This window comes from Hemiscyllium ocellatum, chromosome 5 (assembly GCF_020745735.1).
Source record: "Hemiscyllium ocellatum isolate sHemOce1 chromosome 5, sHemOce1.pat.X.cur, whole genome shotgun sequence".
NCBI lineage: Eukaryota > Metazoa > Chordata > Chondrichthyes > Orectolobiformes > Hemiscylliidae > Hemiscyllium > Hemiscyllium ocellatum.
The window spans coordinates 113,313,032-113,325,856 of record NC_083405.1 but is presented as its reverse complement, the minus strand read 5'-3'; the positions used below and the strand labels follow the sequence as shown (position 1 = coordinate 113,325,856).

General features: G+C 42.2%; 1 protein-coding gene across 4 annotated transcripts in view; it reads right to left on the bottom strand.

The window, feature by feature from the left end:
* The window catches only part of LOC132815828 (disco-interacting protein 2 homolog C), a 608,767-nt gene that overhangs the window by 429,250 nt on the left and 166,692 nt on the right, over positions 1-12,825 (bottom strand). The gene's annotated exons all lie outside the window — the stretch shown is intronic.

The window sequence follows — 12,825 nt, the reverse complement described above, 5'->3', positions numbered from 1 at the left end:
ACAAAACCAATAACAGGTGTGCCAGATGAAATAAGGAAATTGAACAGGAAGACAGGTGGTTATCACTGAGGTTTGAATGTCTTAAGGGTACTGTGGGGTAAAACAGTTGAATCTTTCTTTCCGCTATTCAGGGCTTGGACCTTAACCTTTTTGGTGTGTGAAATAAATATTTATGTTCTTTTGTTAAAAATACATTGACAACCTCTTGCGAATACTGTTCAGTGACTGACCACCACATGAAACAAAACATAAACCTACGGTCTATCAAGCAAGGCCTTATTCTGGGATCTGACTTGTGCAGTGTTGCTAACTGCTGGGATCACAACAGTCACCCACACTGCATGAAAGCAGAATTTAAAAAATGCTTTGTGAATATCACAAGGGTATTTTTATGCAACTTGATAGTTTTTATTCCTGCATATTGGCAGCGATTTGTAGACATTTCTAAAACTGCTTTGCAAAATGGCCACAAAAATGCTTAAGACTTAAGGTCTCACGCAAAGTATCAACGTATACATGAACCTAACAGTCAGAGATGAAATGTGAGCTCTTGCAGTAGATTAGATACTTCAATGGATGCCACTCATTTTAGAAATACTGCGAAAAAAAAAAGGGTAGTCCAGACAATAGTTAGTAATTGACTGCTTCTTATACAATTTTTATCTGTGGCATACTGGGTCAAATATTTGGGCTCAATGAAAGGAAGAATTCAGCATTTCCTGCTTTACAACCACCACAGGCCTTTTTTTTAGAAAGAGGCCTTTGTGAACTGTCGCTGATGTAACAGGGTGCCCCAAGTCATATGAAGCGAAGACATGAGCTATTTTGATCAAATTGAAATTCTTCCAACCTCAGTGAACAAAACCTTACCACCAAGCCCATGATTCACCCTCCTCGCACTTTACTCCTGGAATATCAGGCTGTTTGTTCCTTTATTTTCAGCCTGGAGCTAACTGAATGCATACCACCTCACCAAAAGGGGGAATAAAACTGCACATGAAATACTGGCTGAAAAACAACGTCATGTTGGGCAGCATGTTTATTTTATTGCTCACAGAAAACCATGTTCGAAGCTATTAAAAATCAAATCAGTTTCTCCTGGCATCAACCATCTTCACTGGCAGCAAATGGCTTGTCATTTATCCTGAGCTGAAAAGTGAAGTAAAAGCTTTTGCTTATCCTGGAGTATCACGAGTTTCAGGAATGAATCGCAGCGCAAATTGACAAGTGCATATATACACACACACACACATATATATATATACACATATATACAGTTACAAAGGCAGAGCAGGTAGAACAGCTTTCCTGCCAAAGGGCTGTGGCAAACATTCAATTCGCCCACAATAAGCCTGCCCAGTACCATACATCACTCATGATGGTGGTGAGTTTTGGGAATAAAAGATGATGATTATTTCATGTTATTGACGCCAGAGTAAACCACAGCCATGGGAGCAATTAGGAGTACATGAGTAATAAGTGTGTTCCCGCATGAGGTTTATTTTGCACAGCATAATGGGATCTTTCATGTCTACTTATGATGGAAAAGAATAGATAAGGAAAAGAGAATTTAAACTAAGTCCCATTTGGACTTCAAATGAAGACAAAAGATTTCTTCACATAAATCAACAACAGAGAATTTTTCCCAGTCTTGCCTCTGGTGAGAAGTTACTAACCTCAAACATTACCTGTTTTCACTGCACAGAGGCTGTTTTGACTGCTGGCTATTACACATTTTCTGCAGTTGCCTCTCAACCAATAATCTCAAAACAAATAATAGTAATCTATATTCCACTTGTTGCAAGGTGGATGACAGTTTTGGCTGCAGTGAATCTCATAGGGGTCTGAGCAATATGGTAGGATCAGACAAAAAATCCAACAAGACCCATTTCAATGTCTAAAGCAACTCACTACATCTTTCATGCTTTACATAGAAACATAGAAAATACAAACAGGAATAGGCCATTCAGCCTTTCAAGTTTGCTTTGCTGTTCAATATGATCATGACTGACCATCCAGTTCAGTACTCTGTTCCCAGTTTTGCTCCACACCTTTGGATTCCTTTAATCCCAAGAACCACAACTAACTCAGAATTGAAAGCATTCCATGCTTTGGCCATATCCACTTTCTAGAGCAGAAAATTTCACAGGTTTACCACTCCCTGGGTGAAGATATTGAGTCAAAGAGTCATAGAGAGGTACAGCATGGAAACAGACCTTTCGGTCCAACCCATCCATGCCAACCAGATATCCCAACTCAATCTAGTCCCACCTGCCAGCACCCGGCCCATATCCCTCCAAACCCTTCCTAATCATACACCCAGCCAAATGCCTCTTAAATGTTACAATTTTACCAGCCTCCACCACATCCTCCACCACATGCTCATTCCATACATGTACCACACTGTGTGGAAAGGCTGCCCCTTAGGTCTCTTTTATATCTTTCCCCTCTCACCCTAAACCTATGCCCTCTAGTTCTGGACTCCCCAACCTAAGTGAAAAGACTTTGTCCATTTATCCTATCCATGCACCTCATAATTTTGTAAACCTCTAGAAGATCACCGCTCAGCCTCTGACGCTCCAGGGAAAATAGCCCCAGCCTGTTCAACCTCTCCCTATAGCTCAAATCCTCCAACCCTGGCAACATCTTTGCAAATCTTTTCTGAACCCTTTCAAGTTTCACAACATCTTTCCATTAAGGAGACCAGATTTGCACACAATATTCCAACAATGGCCTAACCAATGTCCTGTACAGCCACAACATTACCTCCCAACTCCTGTACTCAATACTCTGACCAATAAAGGAAAGCATACCAAACGCCGCCTTCACTATCCTATCTACCTGCGACTCCACTTTCAAGGAGTTATGAACATGCACTCCAAGATCTCTTTGCTCAGCAACACTCCCTAGGACCTTAACATTAAGTGTATAAGTCCTGCTAAGATTTGCTTTCCCAAAATGCAGCACCTTGCATTTATCTGAATTAAACTCCATCTGCCACTTCTCAGCCCATTGGCCCATCTGGTCAAGATCCTGTTGTAATCTGAGGTAACCCTCTTGGCTGTCCACTACACCTCCAATTTTGGTGTCATCTGCAAACTTACTAACTATACCTCTTATGCTCGCATCCAAATAATTTATGTAAATGACAAAAAAGAGGGCCCAGCACCGATCCTTCTGGCACTCTACTGGTCACAGGCCTCCAGTCTGAAAAACAACCCTCCACCATCACCCTCTGTCTTCTACCTTTCAGTCAGTTCTGTATCCAAATGGCTAGTTCTCCCTGTATTCCGTGAGATCTAATCTTGATAATCAATCTCCCATGAGGAACCTTGTTGAACGCCTTAGTGAAGCTCATATATAGATCACATCTGCCCTCATCAATCCTCTTTGTTACTTCCTCAAAGAAATCAAGTTTGTGAGACATGATTTCCCATGCACAAAGTCATGTTGACTATCCCTGATCAGTCCTTGCCTTTCCAAATACATGTACATCCTGTGCCTCAGGATTCCCTCCAACAACTTGCCCACCACTGATGTCAGGCTCACTGGTCTATAGTTGCCTGGCTTGTCCTTACCACCCTTCTTAAACAGTGGCACCACATTAGCCAACCTCCAGTCTTCCTCCACTCACCTGTGACTATTGATGATACAAATATCTCAGCAAGAGGCCCAGCAATCACTTCTCTAGCTTCCCAAAGAGTTCTCAGGTACACCTGATCAGGTCCTGGGGATTTATCCACCTTAAACTGTTTCAAGGCATCCAGCACTTCCTCCTCTGTAATATGGCCATTTTGCAAGATGTCACCACTTATTTTCCTACAGTCTATATCTTCCATATCCTTTTCCACAATAAATACTGATGCAAAACACTCATTTAGTATCTCCCCTATTTTCTGTGGCTCCACACAAAGGCCGCCTTGCTGATCTTTGAGGGGCCCTATTCTCTCTCTAGTTACCCTTTTGTCCTTAATGTATTTGTAATAACGTTTTGAATTCTCCTTAATTCTATTTGCCAAAACTATCTCATGTTCCCTTTTTGCCCTCCTGATTTCCCTCTTACGTATACTCCTACTTCCTTTATACTCATCTAAGGATTCATTTGATCTATCCTGTCTACACCTGACATATGCTTCCTTCTTTTTCTTAACCAAACCCTCAATTTCTTTAGTCATCCAGCATTCCCTATGCCTACCAGCCTTTCCTTTCACCCTCACAGGAATATACTTCCTCTGCAATCTCGTTATCTTATTTCTGAAGGCTTCCCATTTTCCAGCCATCCCTTATTTCTCCTTATCTCAATCCTGAATGGCCTGCACCCTTCCTGATTGAGGGCTTATGCCAGAAATATCGACTTTGCTGCTCCTCGGATGTTGCCTGACCTGCTGTGCTTTTCCAGCATGACCCTGATCTCCAGCATCTGGAGTCCTCACTTTCTCCAGCATGTTAAGCTGGAGAGGAGAATTCAAATTAGATTAGAATCCCTACAGTGTGAAAACAGGCCCTTCCGCACAACAAGTCCACACTGACACTCCGAAGAGTAACCCACCCGGAGCCATTCCCCTATATTTACCCCTGACTAATTCACCTAACACTATGGACAATTTCATGTGAAAACAGAATATAGAATCAGATGCGAGAAACACCATGGGGGTGGAGTAGGTAGACAATGAGGTGGGTTTGCTAAGATAGGGCGAGAAATGTCAGTCGGCTCCTGGTGAGAATCCCTCCAAAAAATTCAACACAACTCACTTCACCAAAAAATGTTAGAGTCATCCCTGTGTCTAAACAATAACTTAGTGACTGAGAAGCACATCAGAATGATCTGGGGACATGAACGGCACTACGCAAAACTTGTTCTTTCCTTCGAATAAACAGGTCATTAATTCGAAGCAAAGGCTTAATCCAACCAGCAAACAAATGTCAATGTATCACTATGATCAGGAAAACGGTGATGATATTCCATGATGAGTTCTGCTCCTCATCAGGTTGTGCCAGGCACCTACAGTCTACCAAATGCAGGCACAAATTCACACTTAAATATTCTGTTGGTTACTAATTAGTGACTGTCCTCCATGGGTGAGACACATGTTAGAATTTCAGAATTGTTGGCTCGGTGATTAGCACTACTGCCTCACAGCGCCAGGAACCCAGGTTCAATTCCAGCCTCAGGCGACTATCTACATGGCGCTTGCACATTCTCCCAGTGTCTGGTTTCCTCCCACAGTCCAAAGATGTGCAGGTTAGGTGGACTGGCCATGGTAGATTGCCCCATACTGAGCAAGGATATGCTTGCTACATGGACTAGCCATTGGAAATGCAGGATTACAGGGGTGGGGGAGATAGGTCTGGGTGGGATGCTCTTCCGAGAGTCAGCTGCATGGCCTGCTTCTACACTGTCGGGATTTTATGATTTTATCAACTAAGTAATCACTTTGGTAGATACCAAGATCTGTTACCTGGAATCAGCAGACACATTGGGCTTTCAGTGATGATTCATTTGTCTGGTGCAATAATGCAATGAAAGATCTATCTTGAGGGCTGAGATTATTCACACAGAACGTTTAAAGCACAGGAGGCGGCCACTCAGCCCAATATGGCCGTGCTGGATCTCGGATAATTCCACACATCCACACTACCCCTATAGCCCTATGTTTTATTCTTCAGATTCATATCCAATGTTTTTGAAAAGCCATAAATGAAAATGCCTCCACCACACGATCAGGTGGTAGAGGCATTACACATCCTAACCACTCGGTGTAAAAGCACTTTTCTTAACACCATCATTGCTCCTTTTGTCAATCAATTCACATTGATGTCCTTTAATTATCAATTCTCCTGTCAGTGGGCTGTTTCTCCTTACCTCCACTACCTAAGCCCTACATGATATTGAAAATTGCTTTCAAATATGCTATTACTTTTCTCTTCTCCAAAGCAAACAGCCCTCACACTCTAATCTATTCATGAAACAAAGTCTTTCAATGTTGCATCTTCTCTAACCTCTTCACAAATATTTGAAAATGTGGTACCCAAAATTTAATACAGTACTCCACTTGAAGCAGAACTAATTTCCCATAACAGTTTTGCTAAACTTCCTTGATTTGCCACTCCAAGACTATTATTTATTATTCCCAGAATCTCATATACCTTTGAAAACACCATCTCAACCTGTCTTATCATCTCCAACAATCTGTGCATTTCTACCCAAATATCTCCTGCAAAATCACAGCTCTCCCTCACTAACAGCACTGTGGTGGAACATATACCATGTAATCTCAAGCAGATCAAGAAGGCAGCTCACCACCAATTTCTCAAGGGGAATTCAGAATGGCAATAAATTATGGACTTTGTCGGCAATGTCCTATTCCCATGACTTAATGAGAAAGACTTCATGTAATTGGTTTGTTTTAGAGAGGCCAAAAAAATCTAACTTAAAAGCTGGCATACCACGGTACAGAAATGCTTAGAACATATGAATTGGAAAGCAAAAACACAACTCAGGGCGTTAAATAAAAATCTTCATGCTTATGGTTAAAATTACTACCTCAATCCTCCAACGTGGGATCATCTTACAACATACTTAAACTTCCTTATTATCCTATATATAGTGTACCCAAGAATGGTAAACTGAGATAATTAGCATATAGAATCTCCCTTGTTATGGTTAAAATGCATCATTAATTGCTAAGCCGAGAAATAAAATAATTTTTAAAATATGGAATTTTAACCAGAAGAATAACATGTATCAAAGCGCCAGGGACCTGGGTTCAATTCCCGCCTCAGGCGACTGACTGTGTGGAGTTTGCACGTTCTCCCCGTGTCTGCGTGGGTTTCCTCTGGGTGCTCCGGTTTCCTCCCACAGTCCAAAGATGTGCGGGTCAGGTGAATTGGCCATGCTAAATTGCCCGTAGTGTTAGGTAAGGGGTATATGTAGGGGTATGGGTGGATTGCGGTTCGGCGGGTCGGTGTGGACTTGTTGGGCCGAAGGGCCTGTTTCCACACTGTAAGTAATCTAATCTAATCTAATCTAATCTAAAGTGCTTATGGTTCAAGAAACTTGTAAAATGACCCCTTGTTAATCTGAATGTGTGGCTATATTTTCTTAACATGGCAGGTATCAACCACAGAAGCTAATAGAAACAAATAACTAAATACTTCCATCTTCAGCTGCTAACTTCATACATGTATGTAATATACAGACTTGCCATGAACATTAAAAAAGAAAAAGAAATGTAATTTATGCTTCAGTGGTTAAAGAGATAAAGATTTAGAGCCAAGATAGGACCAAAATGCAAAATAAACATTTTTGCAAATTTTGAAAGGGGCCTCAGAAAGATGAAGTGATTGAATGGAAGAACATTTCTTCAGCATTCTGTTCTAATTCTCTATAATCTATTTCATAACCTTGCTTCAGAATATTATGCGGTAAAATAAATCACTAAGCTATTAATCTTATGGGTTCAAAATTGTTCAAAAATTTGTAAGAAATGATCGAGATCCACCTAAGTTCTTAAAAGTGGAAAGAGCTTCAAGACCACATTGAAATTTCCTTTTCAGTTAACTGTTGACCAATATAACTAAGATATTTCTGACAGGCATTCAGCCCATCGGGCCAGTCCTGTTGACTCTATGACCTACAACAATCCTCTAACCCGGGAGACTACAGCTAAGGTAAGACAGTTTGTTTTAAAATTACTTACCTATAGCGGGCAGCGGTGTTTTTTTTTCTCTCTCTCTCTTCACAGAAAGAGCGGGAGCAGCAGAGGAAGTGACAGCAAGCAGAGGGGCAGCCGGGAAGGAAAACAGTGAGTATATAAATCAGGAAGGCGGCTAAACCCGAGATTCTACACCTGTAGTATCTCCCACCCACCCTCCTCCTCTAACCTTCTTAACTACTCTGCTTTTTCTTTTAAGGATTTTTTATTTCCTTACCAGTGACTAGTTAAAAATTTACTTCGTTTTTTTTGTGTGTATATATATCAAGTCCTTTTTTAGGGGAAACAAAACTATAGCAGAGAGGTATCAGAAAGTATTCTAACTCATACTTGTACAAAGTAACTAAGTAATTAACTAAGCAGAGATGGCTGGGCAGGTGATGTGCTGTTACTGTATGATGTGGGAGCTGGCTGATCCCATTGTGAACGGCAGTGACCACATCTGCAAGTGTTGGTTGCTGGAAGAACTCCGGATCAGTGTTGATGATCTGGAATCTGAGCTTCAAACACTGCGGCACATCCGGGAGGGGGAAGAGTTACCTGGACGCTTTGTTTCAGGAGGCAGTCACACCTGGGAGATTATGTAATTCACATTCAGCTAGTGATCAGGCACAACAGAGTGTGATTGTAAGTGAGGCAGGTAGGGGGAACCTGAGTTCAGGAGTGGAGGAGCCTCAGCCCTTGACCTTGTCCAACAGGTACGAGATTCTTGCTCCCTGTTCAGATGAGGAAAAGGGCTCTGGACAGGATGAGCCAACTGACCAAGGCACCATGGTGCAGAAGGCCATTCAAGAGGGGGGAGCTAATAGACAAGTAGTGGTTATAGGGGATTCTATAATTAGGGGGACCGATAGTATCCTTTGCAAGCCGGATCGGGAGTCTCGCATGGTGTCTTGCCTGCCCGGTGCCAGGGTGCGGGACATCTCCGACCGGCTTGAAAGGATATTGGAGCGGGAGGGGGAGGATCCAGTTGTTGTGGTCCACGTTGGTACTGACAACATAGGCAAGACTAGGGTGGAGGACCTGTTTGGGCATTACGAAGCACTAGGCAGGAAATTGAAGCACAGGTCCTCAAGGGTCATAATCTCCGGATTACTGCCCGAGCCACGTGCCAATTGGCATAGGGACAAGAAAATTAGGCAAGTAAACACGCGGCTAAGGGATTGGTGTGGGAAAGAGGGATTCCACTTCATGGGGCATTGGCATCATTTTTGGAACGGGGGGATCTGTACCGTTGGGACGGTCTCCACCTGAACCGATCAGGTACCAATGTTCTAGCGAAGAGGATAAATAGGGTGGTCAGTAGGACTTTAAACTTCTGAGTTGGTTGGGGGGGGGAAGAAGGGAAAGTGAAAGCGACAGGGAGTATGGCGTTAAATGGAAAGATAGCATGTGTCCAGGCGGATTTAAAATTGAGGCAGACTGAGAATGCAGAAAAAAGCAAGGATAACTTAGGACATCATATGACTTCCAACATCTCTAATGATAAGGAAGTTAGCATTAAGGCACTTTACCTGAATGCTCGTAGCATTCATAACAAAGCCGATGAACTAATGGCACAGATAATAGTGAATGATTATGATGTGGTAGGCGTCACAGAGACTTGGTTACAGGGGGGTCAGGACTGGCAGTTAAACCTCCATGGTTTTTCAACTTATCGAAAAGACAGAGAGGTGGGCAGAGGGGGTGGGGTTGCCTTGTTAGTTAAGAACAAAATTAAATCAATGGTATTGAATAACATAGCGTCGGATGATGTGGAGTCTGTGTGGGTAGAATTGAGGAACCACAAAGGCAAAAAAACCATAATTGGAGTTGTGTATAGACCTCCTAACAGTGGTCAGGACCAGGGACGCAACATGTACTGGGAAATAGAGAAGGCATGTCAGAAAGGCAAGGTCACGGTGATCATGGGAGACTTCAATATGCAGGTGGACTGGGTAAATAATGTTGCCAGTGGATCCAACAAAAGGGAATTGATGGAATGCTTACAGGATGGCTTTTTGGAACAGCTTGTCATGGAGCCCACAAGAGAGCAGGCTATTCTGGACCTAGTGCTTTGCAATGAACCAGACTCTATAAAAGATCTTAAAGTAAGGGAACCCTTAGGAAGTAGCGATCATAATATGGTGGAGTTCAGTTTGGAGTTTGAAAGAGAGAAGGCAAAATCGGATGTAATGGTGTTACAGTTGAATAAAGGTAATTATGAGGGCATGAGAGAGGAACTGACAAAAATAGACTGGAAGCAGAGGCTAACCGGGAAGACAGTAGAGCAAAAATGGCAGGAGTTTGTTGGTGTAATTGAGGACACTGTACAGAGGTTCATCCCCAAGAAAAGAAAGATTATCCGGGGAGGGATTAGACAACCATGGCTGACAAAGGAAGTCAGGAAATTTATTAAAGAAAAAGAGAGATCCTATAAAGTGGCTAAGAACAGTGGGAAATCAGAAGATTGGGAAGGATACAAAAGCAAACAGAGGATAACAAAGTGTGTAATAAGAAATGAGAGGATCAAATATGAAGGTAGGCTAGCCAGTAATATTAGAAATGATAGTAAAAAGTTTCTTTCAATACATAAGAAACAAACGACAGGCAAAAGTAGACATTGGGCCACTTCAAACTGATGCAGGAAGCCTAGTGATGGGAGATAAGGAAATAACAGGAGAACTTAACAAGTACTTTGCGTCAGTTTTCACAGTGGAAGACATGAGTAATATCCCAAAAATTAAAGGGAGTCAGGGGGCTGAGTCGAGTATGGTTGCCATTACGAAAGAGATAGTGCTAGAAAAGTTTAAAAAGTCTTAAAATTGATAAATCTCCTGGCCCCGATGGGATACACCCTAGAGTTCTGAGAGAGGTGGCTGAGGAAATATCAGAGGCATTGGTTGAGATCTTTCAAGAGTCACTGGAGTCAGGAAAGGTCCCGGATGATTGGAAGATGGCTGTTGTAACCCCCTTGTTCAAGAAAGGATCAAGGCAAAAGATGGAAAATTATAGGCCAATCAGCTTAACCTCAGTTGTTGGTAAAATTCTAGAATCCATCATTAAGGATGAGGTTTCTAAATTCTTGGAAGAGCAGAGTCTGATTAGAACAAGTCAACATGGATTTAGTAAGGGGAGGTCATGCCTGACAAACCTGTTGGAATTTTTTGAAGAGGTAACAAGTAGGTTAGACCAGGGAAACCCAGTGGATGTGGTCTATCTAGACTTTCAAAAGGCCTTTGATAAGGTGCCACACAGGAGGCTGCTGAGCAAGGTGAGGGCCCATGGTGTTTGAGGTGAGCTGCTGGGATGGATTGAGGATTGGCTGTCTAACAGAAGGCAGAGAGTTGGGATAAAAGATTCTTTTTCAGAACGGCAGCCGGTGACGAGCAGTGTCCCGCAGGGTTCGGTGCTGGGGCCACAGCTATTCACATTATATATTAATGATTTAGATGAGGGGACTGGGGGAATTCTAGCGAAGTTTGCCAATGATACGAAGTTAGGTGGACAGGCAGGTAGTACTGAGGAAGTGGGGAGGCTACAGAAGGATCTAGACAGGTTGGGAGAGTGGTCCAGGAAATGGCTGATGGAATTTAACGTGAGCAAGTGCGAGGTCTTGCACTTTGACAAAAAGAATAAAAGCATAGACTACTTTCTAAATGGTGAGAAAATTTGTAAAGCCAAAGTACAAAGGGATCTGGGAGTGCTAGTCGAGGATTCTCGAAAGGTAAACATGCAGGTTGAGTCCGTGATTAAGAAAGCGAATGCAATGTTGTCTCTTATCTCAAGAGGGTTGGAATATAAAAGCAGAGATGTGCTACTGAGACTTTATAAAGCTCTGGTTAGGCCCCATTTGGAGTACTGTGTCCAGTTTTGGTCCCCACACCTCAGGAAGGACATACTGGCAATGGAACGTGTCCAGCAGAGATTCACACGGATGATCCCTGGAATGGCAGATCTAACATATGAGGAACGGCTGAAGATACTGGGATTGTATTCGTTGGAGTTTAGAAGATTGAGGGGAGACTTAATAGAGACATACAAGATAATACATGGCTTGGAAAAGGTGGACGCTAGGAAATTGTTTCCGTTAGGCGAGGAGACTAGGACCCGTGGACACAGCCTTAGAATTAGAGGGGGTCAATTCAGAACAGAAATGCGGAGACATTTCTTCAGCCAGAGAGTGGTGGGCCTGTGGAATTCATTGCCACGGAGTGCAGTGGAGGCCGGGACGCTAAATGTCTTCAAGGCAGAGATTGATAGATTCTTGTTGTCTTGAGGAACTAAGGGCTACGGGGAGAACGCTGGTAAGTGGAGTTGAAATGCGCATCAGCCATGACTGAATGGCGGAGTGGACTCGATGAGCCGAATGGCCTTACTTCCACTCCTATGTCTTATGGTCTTCCTTGCATTACATCATCACTTGCTTCAAATATTTGTCAATTTGACTTGAAAATATGCAATGACTTTTGCCTCAATCACATATTCATTGTTCCCTTAATTGTCAATCTAACATGGATAACTTCAATGTCTATCCTATAAAAGGCCATCCAAAACTGCCCAGAGTATTCTTACCACAGTCTAATCAATATTTCATTAAAATTTGTCATTTCATAATTCTGAGAGCAAGAAAACAAAACTTTGCTTTGTTAGTAAACAAGTTGGAAATGCAAACAAATGCTGCACACTGAGAATCCTGGAAAAGCCAACAGCAAAATGATCCTTGCCCCTTCCAAACTTGCCAAATGGCATATTAAGGCGAAAGCTTTCAGCAGATATATTGATAACGCTAACGGATCATTCTTCACTTATAACTGATATAAAATATCTTAACAATTATCCAATTCTTTTCTAAAATGATGTATGCACTGTTTCAACAGCAACTTTGTAACAAAGAATTCCAGATCAATTCTGTGAAGATCTTGAAAATTTAACTCTTGCTAAATTGTCAAATGAGTGCAGGCATTAACTGAGTGATCTAAATGAGCTCATCACTAATTTCCTTGTCATAATCTTTCATTGTCTCTCCAATGCAATGCCCTTAACTTTCTCAGTTCCACTGAAAATAGCTTTACCTCCTAGAGTTTTCATCAGAACCATAAGCCATCAGTCTCTGGTAGCAGCAAACTCA